We start from the raw sequence: 16,493 nt of genomic DNA on the forward strand, positions 1-16,493 counted from the left end.
TGAGTCAAAATGCCCTCAACTTTTTCCCTCCCTTACATTTAAATAAACTATTGTCCTGTCTGAAAATGTGATTCAAAGACTTGTGCCTCAAGATAATTTCTTAGCTATCCACAGAAACTTTCCCCACACAAAGGCCTGTGGACAGCTGCAACATGAAATTTTGTTCTCATTTTTACTTAGTGTGGGTACCTTTCTACCCAAACCTTTAATCAGAGTTGTTATTAGGAAATAAATTATAACATGATTCCTTCTGTTCCTTTAAATCCTTAAATGGAGATTTAAAAAAAAAACTAACAAGGCTCAAATATTTAAGCCATAAATATACAGGAAATTCCCAGGCCCTAGATAACCTGAAAGTAATTAATAAGAATAATGGAGAGTTAAGTGTACTTTGAAACAAAAACAATAATAATTCCTAAGAGTAGGTAAAACGTAATTCCTGCCCTCAAGAGCACTAATATATTTGTTTTGGTCAAGTGTGCTATATCAAAAAAATTATAAATAAACACACATTTTAGAAATTAATGAACTTATTACAGAGATATTTTCTCTAAAGCAATAAAACTGATCAAAATATAATTAGCACTGTGGAAAATCCTTAATAATATCAATTATTCTTTATATTTATACTTACTCATATGCAGACCCCTCTTCCCAAGAGGTTCAAAATAGCTCTTAGAGTAAAACTGAAATGATATTCCAATGTACTAAATTTTTATTATCGACCCTTCAGAAGAACAGTTAAAGTATATGAGCACATGAACAATTTATAACCAGAAATGCATTTATCCAAATTTGCAGAGCCATTGCCCCTATAAAAGGAAAGTTACTCTCACTAGAATTCCCCTCTTTTTAACCAATTCTTCAGTCCATTCTAAACTATTTTATTCTCTTTATTCCTAATTTGAAAGAATCAAGTCAATATTATTTAAATGTTACCTTTTGGTTCCACACAATAACCAAATGAACAAACATATGCACAGTTACATAGAAAGAACAGAACTTAGGTTGACAGTATGAAAGGCAGAATATAAGCCACCACGAGTCATGCTGCTTTTTAATAGTCCCGTTACCATCTTAGCCAGAGTGGCAGTTTTCTTTCCACCACAAGATCAAAACAGAAATCCCATCATCCATTAGTCATTCCCACACATTTACTGGCCTGCTGTTATTATAACAATGTCTTCCTTCCTGGCTCACTATTTTTAAGTATGATGCCCCACTTTTTGGTCTCAAACATTCTATTTAAAAGTGTAATATTTAGGTGAACAGTTACACAAACAAATTATTGGTAAGGAGAGAGAAATTACTGCTTTTCAAAACAGTATCATTAAGTATTTTTTCTTTCAGTTGGGAGATTCTTTCTATCTATCTATCTATCTATCTATCTATCTATCTATCTATCTATCTATCTATCTATCTATCTGTTTTAGTTATGCTTATTCCTGCTCTGGCTAGTATGGTTCAGTTGGTTGGAGTGTCATCTCATGCACCAATAGGTTGCAGACTCAACATCCGGTCAGGGCACATACCTAGGTTGCAGGTCTGATTGCCAGTTGGGACATGTATGGGAGGCAACCAATCAATGTATCTCTCTCATAAATGTTTCTCTCTCTCTCTTCCCCTCCCTCTCTCAAATAATACTTCTTGCCTCAGTATTATTGAACTTAAAAAAGCATCCCTGTTAAAGCTGTACAGGCAGAGAAATCTGTCTCTAGGTACCACTGATCATCTCAAAATACTCCCACACCTGAAAGCACCTCTCGGAAGGATGGAGACTAAGAGCCTCTTCCTCCAACTAAAGACCTCCTAGGCACCCTCTCCTTCCTGTTCTTCCCACTATTCCCTTCCATTTGGGGAGCAAAAACTTCCTAAATCCTGTTTTTCATACTCTTTACAGACTTACTAATACTATCAATGTATTATATACTGGGAATAGAATTAAAAACTGATTCATTTTCTTCAAAGCACTTACAGTCTGAAGGTGCTCGATATGTTAAATATCTCTTAACAGTGCAGTGTAGGAACAGTAGGATATAAAGGATGCAAAAGAAACAAGGAACAGAACACGAGCACAGAACTGCTCTGTGGCTGAAAACATGAGCTTTAGGGTCACAGAGACTTGGTTTCACCATTTAGCAAGTATAATTCAGGTAAGCTACTTAACCAAGTTCTTTCTTGTACAATAAAATGATACCTTGTAAGTAAGACTGTGAAAGGATCAAAAACACTGATACAAAGTGTTCAACAAATAGCTCTCTGGAAATACAAGAGTACCCTCTTCAGGAGAGAAAACAAGAAATCAGAAATAAAGATCTCCTTCTAAGAAGGAATTCACTAATTAAATTTCTAAGGAAAGCACTTAGCCGTAAAAGTATTTTCCATTTAATTCTGTACTGTAAAATGTCCTTATTGCAACACAATAACTGAATGTACAAATTTCCTAACGTAAAAAAAAGAGTTTTAGTTAATGGATGAATCACAATACAAAGTTCAAAACTCAGGAGCAAAAGTTTTAAAAAATATATCACACACATACACACACACCCTTACGCACATACATATATGTACCCTATGTCACTTTCTATATATCCACGCAGAAAACTGGCCCAAAGCTTCCATCACAAAATCAGCTCTATCACCAGTACTTTTCAATGAAAGTATTATGAAAGCACAGACCGTCTCTGGCTGGGCTCAATTCCTGGAAGGTTAATGAAATTATCATTACTTTATTCTCAATCCCACTCCTGCTTATAGGTATTTCACAGCAATGAACAGGAAAATAAAATCCAAACACTAACAGATGTCATAAATATATTTATATTCCACTTCTCCCAATATATTTCAAAGTCCAATAAAAACAGTACTAGTAATTGAAAATTAGAGATACAGATAAACATTACTAGCATTAAGCACCCTGAATTCAAAACAATCTGGAACTAATTCTCACATATTTCATGTCACAGTAAACAAATGCCTCCAGAGGACTTGGGAGAGGTTGCATGTCTTTAATTTACGGTCATTACTGATCATAGTCATTACAATAAGATCGAAACCACTTGCCTTATTTAAACTGCTTTGCTCCTACTGCCGATTTAACTTTTCATTAGTATTCCATGGAAAGAAAAGGTTCTTTTTAAAAAGTATTCTCTGTAAGTAATGTCCTGATCACATACGTAGCATGTTTGCTGAAGAACATTAAAAAATGTGTTCTATATTCTGACTATGAACAAGCTTTTCTAGGAGTGAAAATTCTGCTCTCAATACTTACACAATGGACGACAGTGTCACAAGCACTCTTCATGCACTATTAGTCATTCTGCTGAAAATTTCATTTAAAAAATAATAAAAGGCCTGTAGTGTGTATAAAGCATTTGGGACACAAAAGACTTATTGTCAGACTATTTGCAGAACACCAAAAATAAAAAAATAACTCCCCCAAACAAATTAATTGTACAGCTTATAACTATTTTTATAATGCTCCCCCAGAACCCTGATATTTTAAACTGGACCAATCTGTAGTATAAAAGAGATGGCATAAATGATCTTATCATCATGGCATCTGAGTGACAGAGATGAGAAAGTACATTTTGTATTCTTCAGAGAAACAAAGGGGACTTGAGCTCTGGGACAGCTGGCGCGTGTTGGCACTTAGTCTGGAAAACCCCAAGGTTATAAGGTACATGTGATCTTGGCTGCAGTTTAACTCGTATTATTTTATTTTAATGTCCATCGACTGCATTTCCTAAACTGAAAGTCAGGATGTATTATCTAGTAGTGCAACAGCAAGTCTGAAAATCCAGGTTGTATAAAAAATGTTATTTTCTTCAAAGATCTTATCTGGAAATACACATAAACAAAACAAGCCAACACCTAAGTATTACAGCCAAAATTAGAGTATCCGTAGAAGGATCAGGCAAGAAGCGGAGAACGAGCGGGACCTCAGATTTCCAGCTCTGATCAATCCCAACACCCTCAGCAATCCCTGAAAAGAGTTTCTCAGAACTCCTTCAAAAATCTGACTCAAACTCAGGCAAGAGCTAAAGTAAAAACTTACATGGATTCATAAGTAGCCTGGAGGGGAAAAGATATTTACATATCAGTTTAACTGAGAAAATGTCATACTAAATTGGTCAGATCATTACAGCTTAAAGCATACTACTCTGAAATTGCATTTCCTTGTAGAAACAAACACTTCTATCCCAAATTGAAATGTACACGGTCAGAAACACTAAAAGAGTGGGAGTTGACCTACTCAATAAACACTTGCTCAACAAACACTTTTACCCAGACACTGAAAACACCTGGGGAATGTGTCTCTTAAGACATGATATTTTGAGAGAAGGACTGGCCCAATTTATGTATCCTTTTATCCTAGGATGAAAAAAAATCCCAAACAAAAAACAATGGAGACAGACTACTGTCTTTCAGGCTTAAATGTCTTGATAAATAACCTTGCATGTAATTTTCTCATCCCATCATAAAAATCTAAATTTATTATTAAAATTAGAAAGTCACAAGGCCATTCTACAAACTATCAGATATTTCTGTTTTTCTATACTTATTATAGAAAAACTCAGTGTAATGAGATTTGCACAAACTTGAAACCATAAAAGTAAACAGGTATTTTGTTTTGTTTGTAGACACTAAGTTAAAACATTCAGCAGGAAAAGAAGAGCATTGAATGTCTCCTTCTGCTGCTAGCCTGGATAGGTCAAATTAAAAATCTACAGGATCATCATCATTCAGTGATTTATCCTTCCATAATTTTGAATATTTTTCCCTATTTAGCAAATTAGTTGGTACAAATCATAAATAATAAAAAGGCACTTTTCTCACTTATTTTTGTCTATTTTCACTATCTGTATAAGGATAAAGAAATATCTTTTAAAATACTATTTTACAGTATTAATACTTAGTATGTCTTTTCACAAATGTCCAAAGTGTTTTCACACACATTATCTCCCATGCATAAGACCAAATCTGGAGCTAGACTGCCTGGTACTAAATTCTGGGTTCTACCTGCTGTGAGACCTTGAGGAAGTTAACCTCTCTGTTGCTTCAGTTTCCTCATCTATAAAGTAGGATTCTGATAATTTTTATAACTCACAGGATTGTTAAAACAGTGCCTACCACATGGTATGCACTACATAGCTGTTAACTTTTTAAAATATTATCATCATCAACCATTCTGTGTAGGTCTGATAACAACCCTATAAAGATAAGATAGCAGGTATCATTTCACCCTTTCTCCAAATAAAAGAATGCAGCTGAGAGAAATCAAGTGACTAATCCAGAGTCATAGTTAAGAAGTAGAATCAGAACTAAACATAATCAAGACTTTTCGCTGCACTGTGCTGTATCATTTAACACAGTATATTTTCTGAGTTTACACAGTTCAGTGTACTTCCAAAGACCATAGTCACTACTCTTTTGAATATTTAAACACTCAAATCACCTTAGGCAGCACACACTGGTAACCATGCTAAGAAAGAGTCTTTTATCCACAAGATACCTACGTATCTTTTTTTTTTTTTTAAACAGTGAAATGAGTCAAACTTCTAAAGAGAAGTACGCACTAAATAATTTGGTTGGCTGGACAAGAAGAACCTGTCATGAGTTTCCCAACATTTAGAATTAAAAATAGCAAAACATATACCCCATAAAATTTCCACGTTAGGATGTATGCCAGGCAGTGGAAGCAGCATGGCATTGAAAGTCAAAGTTCCAGTTCCACCTCTTCGAGCAGGGGACACTGGACAATCACGCTGCTTCTCTGCACTTCATTTATTCATCTGTTGAACGAGGGCCTACCTCACAAGGCTGTTATGAGAAATAACTTAGATGATGTAGGTTACACACCTTTGTGACTATAAAAACTACATCTAAATGTGGTAACATTACTATTAGCAACTTTGATTATGTTGATGATACTGAACATTCATTTATTCATTCATTAGTCATTTTTTCTTAGAAAATTTGTGACAAAATTCTTCCAAAACAGAAGTGTCACCTGAGCATTTTGTGTAAGTACAGTATATTAACAATGTGGGTTGGATTAGCACAGTGAAAGAGTTTTAAGTAACCTTCAAAGTATCTATTCTAGTACCATGTGCTGAAGGGAGTCTCAGTAAAATCTGAGCCACCAAAAATAAGAGAACAAGCCAAGTGACAAGCACATGTATTTTTCTTTCTGATTTTAAGTTAAACAATAGTAAACATTTTCAATTAAATCACAAGGAAACTCAGTGGATGTATTATCACGATACTGGCAACTATATTATATTTGTGTGACACTACAGTTTTCAAAGCATTTCACACGTATCATCATAGAGATACATCAATGTTATTCTGGTTTTTTCTCAAGTGTATTTTGACATTCATAAAACTTCCTCTCTTCGGCAAGTCCCTTAACTTTAGTTGTCCCAGCATCAAAAATGAAGGAATTAGAATGCATAACAGTCAAGGTCCTTTTATAGAGCTATTATATTTATGATTTTGAATCTGTGACTACAAAAAAGCACAAAAAACATTTAATAGAAAGAAAATTTGTAATTACAAAATATAATAAATTTATCAGAAATGAATGTGATTTTAAAATGTCACTTTTTAAAATCTTACAATTAACACACATCCAAAATATCAAAAAAATGGGTAATTGCGTTTTATAGTTAAACTTAGTAATGAATTTCAGAATTATAGAGTATTTGAAATAAAATTGGATAACTATGTTTAGTAATATAAGGTTACAATTCAATAACTATCAATGTATAATACACAATACAAAATACACACAACACCAAAATTAATTCACACTCTTATAGTTCATAAAATACTTAAATACTTTAATCCTTCACTATGACATGACAAGGTAGTACTAAAAATATAAAATAACTCTAACTAGTAGGGTGGAAATGGGAGGGAGGAGAGAGGGCTGGGTGGATAGGCTGGGATGGGAGTAAAAGACAGAAAACAGTACTTGAACAACAATTAAAATTAAAAAATAAAATAAAATAAAATAAAAAATATTATGCTATTTCCATAAAAAATAACTTTAATTATTTAATGTCTCTAGCTTGGTTCATACAGCATCAGATTCTGAACCAAGCAAATAAAATCATTCTTAATAGTCTCTAATAGAGTCCAAAGAGAAAAACAAAGTTTTTTCATACTACCCATGTTCATGTTTGCATACTACATACTGTTCATACTACAATTTACCAAGCACCCATTTGCAAAGCACTGTGCTAGCTACTACCATCATTCAAAAATGAAATCAGAACCCTCCTCTTCAAAACCATGAAATGTAAATGTCAAGTAGGAATAGTGCAATGGGGAAAAAAAGAAAAAGTGTTTTTCCTCTACCTGGACTACCAGGGTTTTTTCCACTCAATGATTTCAAGATCAAAATCAGTCACATAACTGACTACAGTCACATAACAGCCCATGTTTTTCATGCATATAACCAATATATGCTTTTAGTTATTTTTTAGAAACAATGATGGATTAGTCATAATTTTATGTATATGCAGCCAAGCTATCAGGCCCAACAAAATTCACTATGTGAGTTAGTGAAATCTAGCACTGGAAGTCAGGAAGTCACTTACAGCACTCCATAGCTCTGTCACTTTGGGGGAAACAATACCAGCCTTTCCTGGCCTTCTATCTATTGGGCCTTTGGGTAAGTTATTAAATTTCTCTAGGTTTGTTCTCTAATCTACAAACTTCCAGAGTTAGACTAGAGTCCAAACGTATCTGGATTGGTGGTTTTCCCATTAAGTGAAGATTTTGGCGCCTATTTCCAGTGATTCAGAATGTCTGGGCTGGAATACAGGCAGCAAAGTGTTCACCAAGCAGCACAGGTGACTAAAATATGCAGGTGAGCTTCAGCTGCATTTGAGGACAAGTCCTAGTCACTGTAAATAATCACTTTTGCCCCTAACTGTATAAAAAATGACATAATTTGTTTCAGTGCCAAAGTCTGAGAAGTTCTGGATCTAGCATACTGTGCAGAACACAGTAGATGCTAAACAAATATTTATGGAGAGGAAGCAGGGAGGCAGGGAGGGAGGAAGGGAGTGAATAAAGAGAGGAAGGGAGGAGGCCAGCTTGGTAACTGGTCATACCTTTGGCTAAGAAACATACAAAACAGTAGTAAAACTAAAGTTAGGTAAAGCACACATCAGCAGCTGAAAAGCAAAGACTGCAGTCTCTACACACATAGATGTTTTTTACACACACACACAATTTTAAATAGCATGAGCCCTTGTCAAAGAGCAAAGGAGGGAAAGGAAAAAAAACAGTACATGGGAGCCAAAGAATTCTAATGGAAAATTACTGATGAGTAAAATTTAGTCACAGTTTTCCCCAGGTGGAAGAGAATACAGAATTTTAAGAATCGGGACTTGGAATTGGGACTCAAGTTTGTAGTTATTGATTATTAATATGCAAAAATTTCATTTGGGGTAATATATGGATTCCAGAATATTGTTGGCAATATTAACTTTTGTCCATTTTTTATTTTCATTTTCCCATTCACTTACATTATAATTTTTGAGATGTTTTATCTTCACTTCTGATGATCTTCAAATGTCAATGGCTCTTAACACATTAACTGTAAACAAACACAAAGGAACTTAGGGGAATTCAGATATTTAAGGAACCCTACAATAAAATATTCTAAATTACTCTGAAAATCCTGTAGGTGAGAGAGGAGTACAGGGGAGTAGAAGGAAACTTTGGCATGTGTTTACTTGCTTCACAATTTATCTTGTGGTTAATGTAAAACTCTTCTTTTGAATGGTAATGATACTATCCTCTTAATCACCAAGCAAAGAAAATAAAAACCTATTTTCTGTGCGAAATATAAAACATTCAAAGCTAGAGAAAAACCTGTCCAAATATGCACACTCTAACTAAGCTCACTAACATACTGCGCACCTCATCCTTCTCCCCACAGCAGTGCAGCGATCAAGGAAACTGGCTTCTTTGTCACGATCACCCAGTTACCTGCCCTGGACTGCCCTCTAACCACCAAGCACTGGCCTGTACCTGCGCACCAGGTCTTCAGGTTCTCTACAGCACATAGAGCCTGGAGTTAAACAGATTTGGGGTCAAACCTCAAACTGCTCACCCTAATCTCCAGTTTTCTCATCTGTAAAATGGAAACAATACTCTTGATTTTATATAATTGTTAAGGATTATATGAGAAAATATATATTAAGGGATTTAGCACTATGCCCAGCATACAGCAAGCTCTCAATAAATGTTAAGTGCTATCACTTATATTACTAATGTTAATAATATTAATTTATTACAACAACTATCTACTCCTTGAAAAGCAAAGCTTATCTCAGGTGTTTATATTTTTAGGTACTGCCTTTGGTTATAACTGAGGACTATTATCCAATACCAGTAACAGAGGGCATCTTTATGATTAAAAAATTTTATGTTTGAACTATACTGAGCATCTTGGCTCAGCTCAAGAAAATTAGGACTTGTAATCATTAGCCCATCATCAACCAAAGTTATTATTCCTTTTGCTAATGTACAACTGCAAAATAAAGTCTGACTTGGAGAACTGCTCACTTGCAGTCATCAGTAACTGGCAACTATTAACGAAGAAGAGGATATATTTTGACTCATGTCTATTAACCCTCTAATAGACAATGAATAATGCTATATCAATTCAAAGATTTCTCTACCCTCTTCTCCTCACTCTCAAATGTTAAACTCCTCGTGTTTGACATTACATGCTTCAAATATGAATCAATATGTATGCTAGTTGACAAAAAAATGCATAAAATACTTTCTCTGAATTATCAGTCAAATGTTTAACTCTAAGATATAAAAACAAACATGAAATATTGACAAAAGCAGTCATAAAATAACATGGTCCAAAATGACCAGCTTCATTTCCCTTATGGAAACCAAATCTTTAGAATTGAAATGAGAGAAATTACCTAAGTAGAACCTGAGGCAATATTTTGGGGCAAAATAAAGCAAATGGATACATGGCTTGGAAAGGAACACATCAGACTGCGGAGGCGCAGGCAGCGGAGACCATCACCCTCACCACCAGCACTACTTCACCACGCAATTCCCTGAGTTCTTTAAGAGGAATAAATGAAGCAGCCCAGTTATTCCTTCTTCATGTGCTTTCTACTTGCCTTTCACTTAGTGATCTAGCAATTATTAAATGTGTCCCTTTTATTTTATGGTACTAGATTTGGATCATAAAAATGTGGCCCAAGAAAATATACCCAAAAAGGCAAAAAGTTAAAAAGCTCAAAGTATTCCAAACTGCAGTTCTCTTTTCTGGTCTGCTACAATATATTACCTCTCTCTTTCGGCGTATTTTTTATTTTGGTCATTGCATTTGCAAGTGCAACAATGTCTGTGGCATAAGTGTTATAGACTTTAACTGGAAAATCCCTTCCTTGCTTCAAAATGATTCCTTTGGTATACCATGGGAGAACATGCTGATTGTCTCCAGTACCCAGTCTCTCCTATTCCTTGGAGACAGAAGTCCAACTCTTGGCACAGCACATGGCCTCCCAGAAGAGACTATCTTACCCTCCCTTGTGGCTAGGTAGGGTCAGGGAACCATGTTCTGGCCAACTGTACATAAGTTTAAAAAGACTATGTGTAACTTCAAAAAAGTATCCTTTCAAGAGAGAGAACATGGCTCTCTTTTTCCCCTTTCCCCTTCCTTTGGACTAGGATGAAGATAGAGCTCCAACAGCGATTTTGCTTCCTGAAACAAGTCAAGTTAGAGACAATGTGTCCTTGATACTCCAGATTCACTGTATCAGATCTACATTGACTATCTTTGGGCTTTTTTCTTTTACCCTCACCCGAGGACATTTTTTTAATTGTTTTTTAGAGAGAAAGGTAGGAGGAGAAAGAAATATCAATGCCAGAGAGAAACAGTGACTGGTTGCCTCCCATATACACCCAGATTGGGGATTGTAAGTGCCTGGACTGGGGACGCAACCTGCACACTAGGTATGTGTCCCAAATGGTAATCGAACCCACAACACCTCAGTTACAGAAAGATGCTCCAACCAACTGAGCCACAGCAGCCAGAGGGACTATCTTTGGGCTTTTATGTGCATGCACGGTGGTGGTGGCTTGGGGGTCGGGGTGGATTATTTCTTAATAAGTTAATTTGGATTTTCTGCTAAACTTAAACCCTAAACTTAAACCCTAACTTAAAAAAAGAAAAAAGGAGTTTTCCAAGTATCAGTATTCAGATTTTTTTAAGTCTACAGATTAAAACATATTTTAAAAGTTAATTTTTATTATATTGAAAACATAGATTGGCCCTTATTTCATCTACAATAAAAACTATTTAATGTGCCTAAGAGTTAATCACATCCAGTAAGAATCTCTCAAAGAATGAAATTTCATCAGCAATTACTGCCATGGGTATTATGTACTTGAGCAGGGGAGGAATTATAAAGCTTGCTCATTAGTGGTCTGTAGCGATGACAATGTTGATACATATATAGAAACACATTAAGAGGGATAAACACAATTAGTTCTGTGTAATAAAGTTACAGGAAAGGGAATTGAGGTTATTATTTTCATTAAGAGGACATCTTCTCTAGGCCCTTTATTTTAATAACCTAATACCAATCTTTTCTTTTTTTATAGTTCCATTTTTAACCTGACTTCCTGTGGAAGCCAGGCTTACAAAATCACTGCCAATCTTGACTATAACACCTCAATAGTTTTTAGTCCATGTAAAGCATACAGTAGGCACAAAGTGCTTTACCTGCTGAAAACTAACTACCTTAAAAGGAGAAAACACACTACACTAAAATCCACTGGTCAACTACTGAATCACATGCCATCTTTGGCCAGGGAGATTCTGAATACAACAGCATTAACCCAGCATCTTTCCAAAACAAACTTAATGCTTTCTGGACATCTGTATCTGGGTTATTTCCTTCCCTTGGGCATAATTCAGGCTTTATTGGTTCAGGTGATGTCCTGAATCACCTTTTCATAACACTGTTTAAAGGCATGCTACCATTAATGTAGCTCATTAAGGATCTATTTTTAAGAAAAAGCCTAAATGCATATTCTTGATTGTGTTACTCATGGTGGAGAAAGAAAAGACCTGGGGAAATTCCCTAACAATTAGATATAATAAATTCATGAGATGACTTATTTTCCACTACTTCAGTTAACATTTTACAAAAATGCTCTCAAGTAATAGGCTTATAGTAGGTAGCAATGATCTAACACAGATCATCACCTAGTCTATTTCAACTAATATTGATACAGTTACTAGGCAACAATTAGTATAAGACTAAAGGCAGTGGTTCTCAAACATTTCCATGTATCAGTATCACTTAGAGGACTTCCTAAAGCACCAACTGTGCGCTCCACCGCCAGAGTTTTTCATTCAGTTAGATATGAGGTGGGACCAGGGAATCTACACTTTTTACAAATTCCCAATAGTTGCTGATGCTACTGGTCTAGGAACTAATGTGCTTTCAGAAAATCTACACAATAATTTCTAATTAGTTCATAATAATATTGGATCTTATCTTATAGAAACTTTAAGGTTGTTTTTGAGTCCGAGAATAATGAAATATAAAACAAGTAATTTTTAGGCTATCAATATTTTCAATGTCAGATGCAAAGTGCTAATAATAAGGCCAAAGTTGGTAGTTCAACCTGTTAGCTTCACTTTGCTCTACAGCTATATAGTTTCTACAATGAATCCTGGCCAGCTGCCTCAGAAGACAGCTGCCAAGAGTCACAAAGGAAATGTAAGAATGTATGATTGGACACAAATCCATCACCACTACTGGAAAAACCACCCCAAAGCACATTTCCTACCAACAATGTATCTATCAGTGACCTTGAAGATAAAACTAAAGATAAGACCTTGCTAAAAAATGTGTTTTAGAAGTCTCAAAAACTCTCCCACCTCTTCAGTTTGTAAGTACCATCAAAGTTCATGGAAACAGAAGTCTAGGATTTCTTGTTTTCCAATGATGACAATTTCAAGGAAGACCCCATTTAAAAATGTAAACAGTTGGACAGTACATTTTCAGTATATTATGGGTACCTCCCCTTTGGTTTGTTTTCATCTCAGTTAAATGTAAGTATGGGATATTTATAAGTGATAATGAATTTATAAACTAAAAATCAACTGATAAACCAAAATAATCTGAAACAAACCAGTAGTGCCCAGAATAAGTACAGCATGAGGCTACATAAAGGATTAAAGAAATACACATTAAATAAAATCACTGACAAGATAAGTTAGGAAGAATACAAAGTAATCAAGAATAGCTAATGGAAAAGCAGGTAGGCTAAGAGAACATTATAGCACAAAGACATATAGGATTAAATGCAGGAAACATAACACAAATAAAATCAGCTCAGGGTGTCAGGAGGCTTCAAGCAAGAATAACTTCAGCTTGAACCTGAAGTTGTGATATTATAGGCAAAATTCAACAGAAGAAAACCCTTTTTAATCCTTTGAGTGGAAACAACAAATAAGTGGTGAACATTCAGTCACCATTCTTTATTCAAATGTCCACTGGGCACATATTTGGCACTAGACAGATAAAGCTGACCCTTGAACAATATGGGAGCTGGGGTGCCGTCCCTCCAGCAGTTGAAGATCCAAGTATAACTTTTGACTCCCCCAAAACTTAGCTGTCCCTCTAAAACCAGTGTCTGCGTGGGACTGGTTCCAGGAACCCTACAGATATCAAAATTTACAGATACTTTAAGTCCCTTATATAAAATGGTGTAGATCAATGCATACAGTGGCCCTCTGTATCCATGAACTCCCACTATGATGGAATCAGTACAGGTATTTATTGAAAAAAAAATCCACATATGAGTGGACTGGTGCCATTCAAACCCATGTTGTTCAAGGGTTAACTGTATTAGCATTTGATTATACATAGTAAAAAGTAAAGAAACACACTCAAGCAATACATTTTACAGCAGTGGACAAACTGGAAAAATAGAAAACCAGACTAAGGCAGAACAGTACCAATACAGTTTTCAATTTTGCTGTATAACTCATACAATTCTGAGGCTCTCATAAATAGCTCTTAAAACCTACAGTATTGTTTTACCTATATCTTGTATAAGTCGCATATTTATGTCAAGAATCAGAGCAAAGCCAATATGAATAAAATTACAGAAAACAGATGATCATTGTGCTAAAATAAATTTCTCACAACTTTGTGGGTTTGAACATGTAGAAGAATAGGTGATATAGAGCAAGATGATATACAAGAGCTGCTAAAGAGCTCACTGTAGCAGGGCAATACCACACAGGACTCAACAAAGAAAATTACTTTTTTTTAAGCATGCTAATTTAGGAAACTGCTATCTTGATGTCATATAAAGAATCAAATGCACAAGGATGAAATGTATAGCATAGGGCATACAGTCCAATAATATTGTAGTAACTATGTATGGTACCAGGTGGGCCCTAGACTTATGGGGAATCACTTTGCAAGTTAATGTAAATATCTAACCACTATGTGGTGTACCTGAAACTAATATAATACTGAATGTCAACTGTAACTGGAAATTTTTTTTAAAAAGTCAAAAGAATGAAATTGCTCTTTTGTGACCAAAGGCAGCAAACCTATGGCAATCTAGAAGGCAAAACTAGAAGCCATAACAAGTCTGAGATGAGTATATGTGTGTATATATATATCAAGACTCAACATATATTTCCTGTGCACTACAGATCCCACAAGAGCCAGTCATCCAACTTCAATGGAGTGTTCATTTAAAATTTTTTTAAAAGGGCAACCAGATGAGTTTGTGTATTATTTTTCAGATTTATATACTTCCCAAAACACCTTACAAACTAACATATTTAAACGTAACTCGTATTTAAACTGAATCTAATAAAAGCAATTAGAGACGAGTATATTAACAACTTCAGTTACAAATTTGCTAAACTGAAGAGGATAATTCAGTTACATAGTTTCCATTTTCAAACAAATAGGAATCACACAGAATTTTTTGCATGATTTTCCTTGGAGCTAAACTCAGCAGAAATTTATGTCAACCTAGTATGTAAAAGACAATCTATAACACATGAAACTGTATTATTAACCATATTTTGCAGGGGATCTCAAAACAAATTCACAAGGTAATTTTCTAATAGAAAATTTGAAATTAAAAATCCCCTAAATGTATAAAACAAAAAGCATACAAATAAACGACAACTTAAGGGCAACATTTCTGTAAAAGGCTGAGATAACATAGTTCAAACATTTATTTTTTGGTTAATCATAGGCTAACAAGTAGAAACAAGCTGGGTAGCCACATAACATAGATAGCTATTATAAATAACCATGGTTGTCCGCCCTGCTTTTGTACTAGAATCACCTGTGATTGTTAGATTAAGTGTAAATATAAGGTTCCAAAAAGTGTCTACAATGTATCTATTGTTTACTGTTGATAAAAGTGCCGCCAATAGTAATGATTCGTGAACTAAAAGATATAAAAGATTTAGCAAGGATGAATTCTATACAGTAGACATTTACTAAATGTTATCTTTCTACATTCAAAAGCAGAGGAATGAAAAAGCTGGCACTGTCATGTGAAAGTGGAGAGTCATACTTATATTTTTGTCTAGAGAGGACGACGCTAACATGATAGTCAAAATTCTTTCAAAAAGTTCTTAAATTCTTCCATTAGAAACCTAATTTTTTGTTAAGATATTAAAGTAGATTTATAAACTCTAACTACAATTGCTGAGCTTTTATCTTTAGGAAATAAATGTGTTTAAGTGGCACAATTAGGTACATTCATTTGTAATAATAAACAACATTTATTTAGTGTAATTTCAAAAATCTAAAACAAAGGTTATTTGTAAAGGAAATAGTTGATAAAAAAGCACTCACCTTAGTAATTGACAAAATACATTCATAATTAATAACTAATTGATATGAATGACTAAGAATGATTGATAAAAATGCATTCATCTTAGCATTATCAAGATAAAGAATGATAGAATTTTAGAACTCTAAGAAACCTTACAGATTTGCTAGATCAACCCCCTTATTTTAAAGGATGTGAAAACTTCATATAGAAAAGTTAAATGATACAGGCCAAATAGCTACCTAAAACAAGCAAGGATTTTAGAGCCTAAGCCTCCTGATTTCCAGTGCTTTCCTTTTTCTGAGAGACTATGCTGCCTCCTGTAGTTTTAAATCCTCTGGCTTGGATGAGATTACTGGTTGTCTCACTGGTTTTCTTTACATTCCATTCTGAACCATAGTTGTCATTTGTAACTTTCCCATAAAATTATAATTTTCCAATCTGTTTTCTGAATGGTTGTACAGCAGAGTATGTAAATCTTCAGCTTTCTAAATTTCAGACTAGTAAACACAGGTTTCATAAAATGCTTGAAGTGCACAATGTACACAATCGAACGGAAAGAAAAATTCTCTCCTGGATAATTCAATCTACAAATTCAAAAATACAGT

The 16,493-nt window shown here is 34.7% G+C and overlaps 1 protein-coding gene across 5 annotated transcripts in view; it reads right to left on the reverse strand.

Annotated features, from left to right (window-relative positions):
• The window catches only part of MTMR2 (myotubularin related protein 2), a 108,430-nt gene that overhangs the window by 90,500 nt on the left and 1,437 nt on the right, over positions 1-16,493 (reverse strand). For 2 of the 5 annotated variants that reach the window (XM_037163456.2, XM_037163454.2), the window contains exon 2: positions 8,544-8,614. The exons of the other annotated variants lie outside the window; for them this stretch is intronic. The gene's annotated coding sequence lies outside the window, so the exon portion shown is untranslated. The remainder of the gene's footprint in view (positions 1-8,543; positions 8,615-16,493) is intronic. 5 annotated transcript variants of the gene reach the window in all.

This window comes from Artibeus jamaicensis, unplaced genomic scaffold (assembly GCF_021234435.1).
Source record: "Artibeus jamaicensis isolate MK-2021 breed Jamaican fruit bat unplaced genomic scaffold, CSHL_Jam_final contig_585, whole genome shotgun sequence".
NCBI lineage: Eukaryota > Metazoa > Chordata > Mammalia > Chiroptera > Phyllostomidae > Artibeus > Artibeus jamaicensis.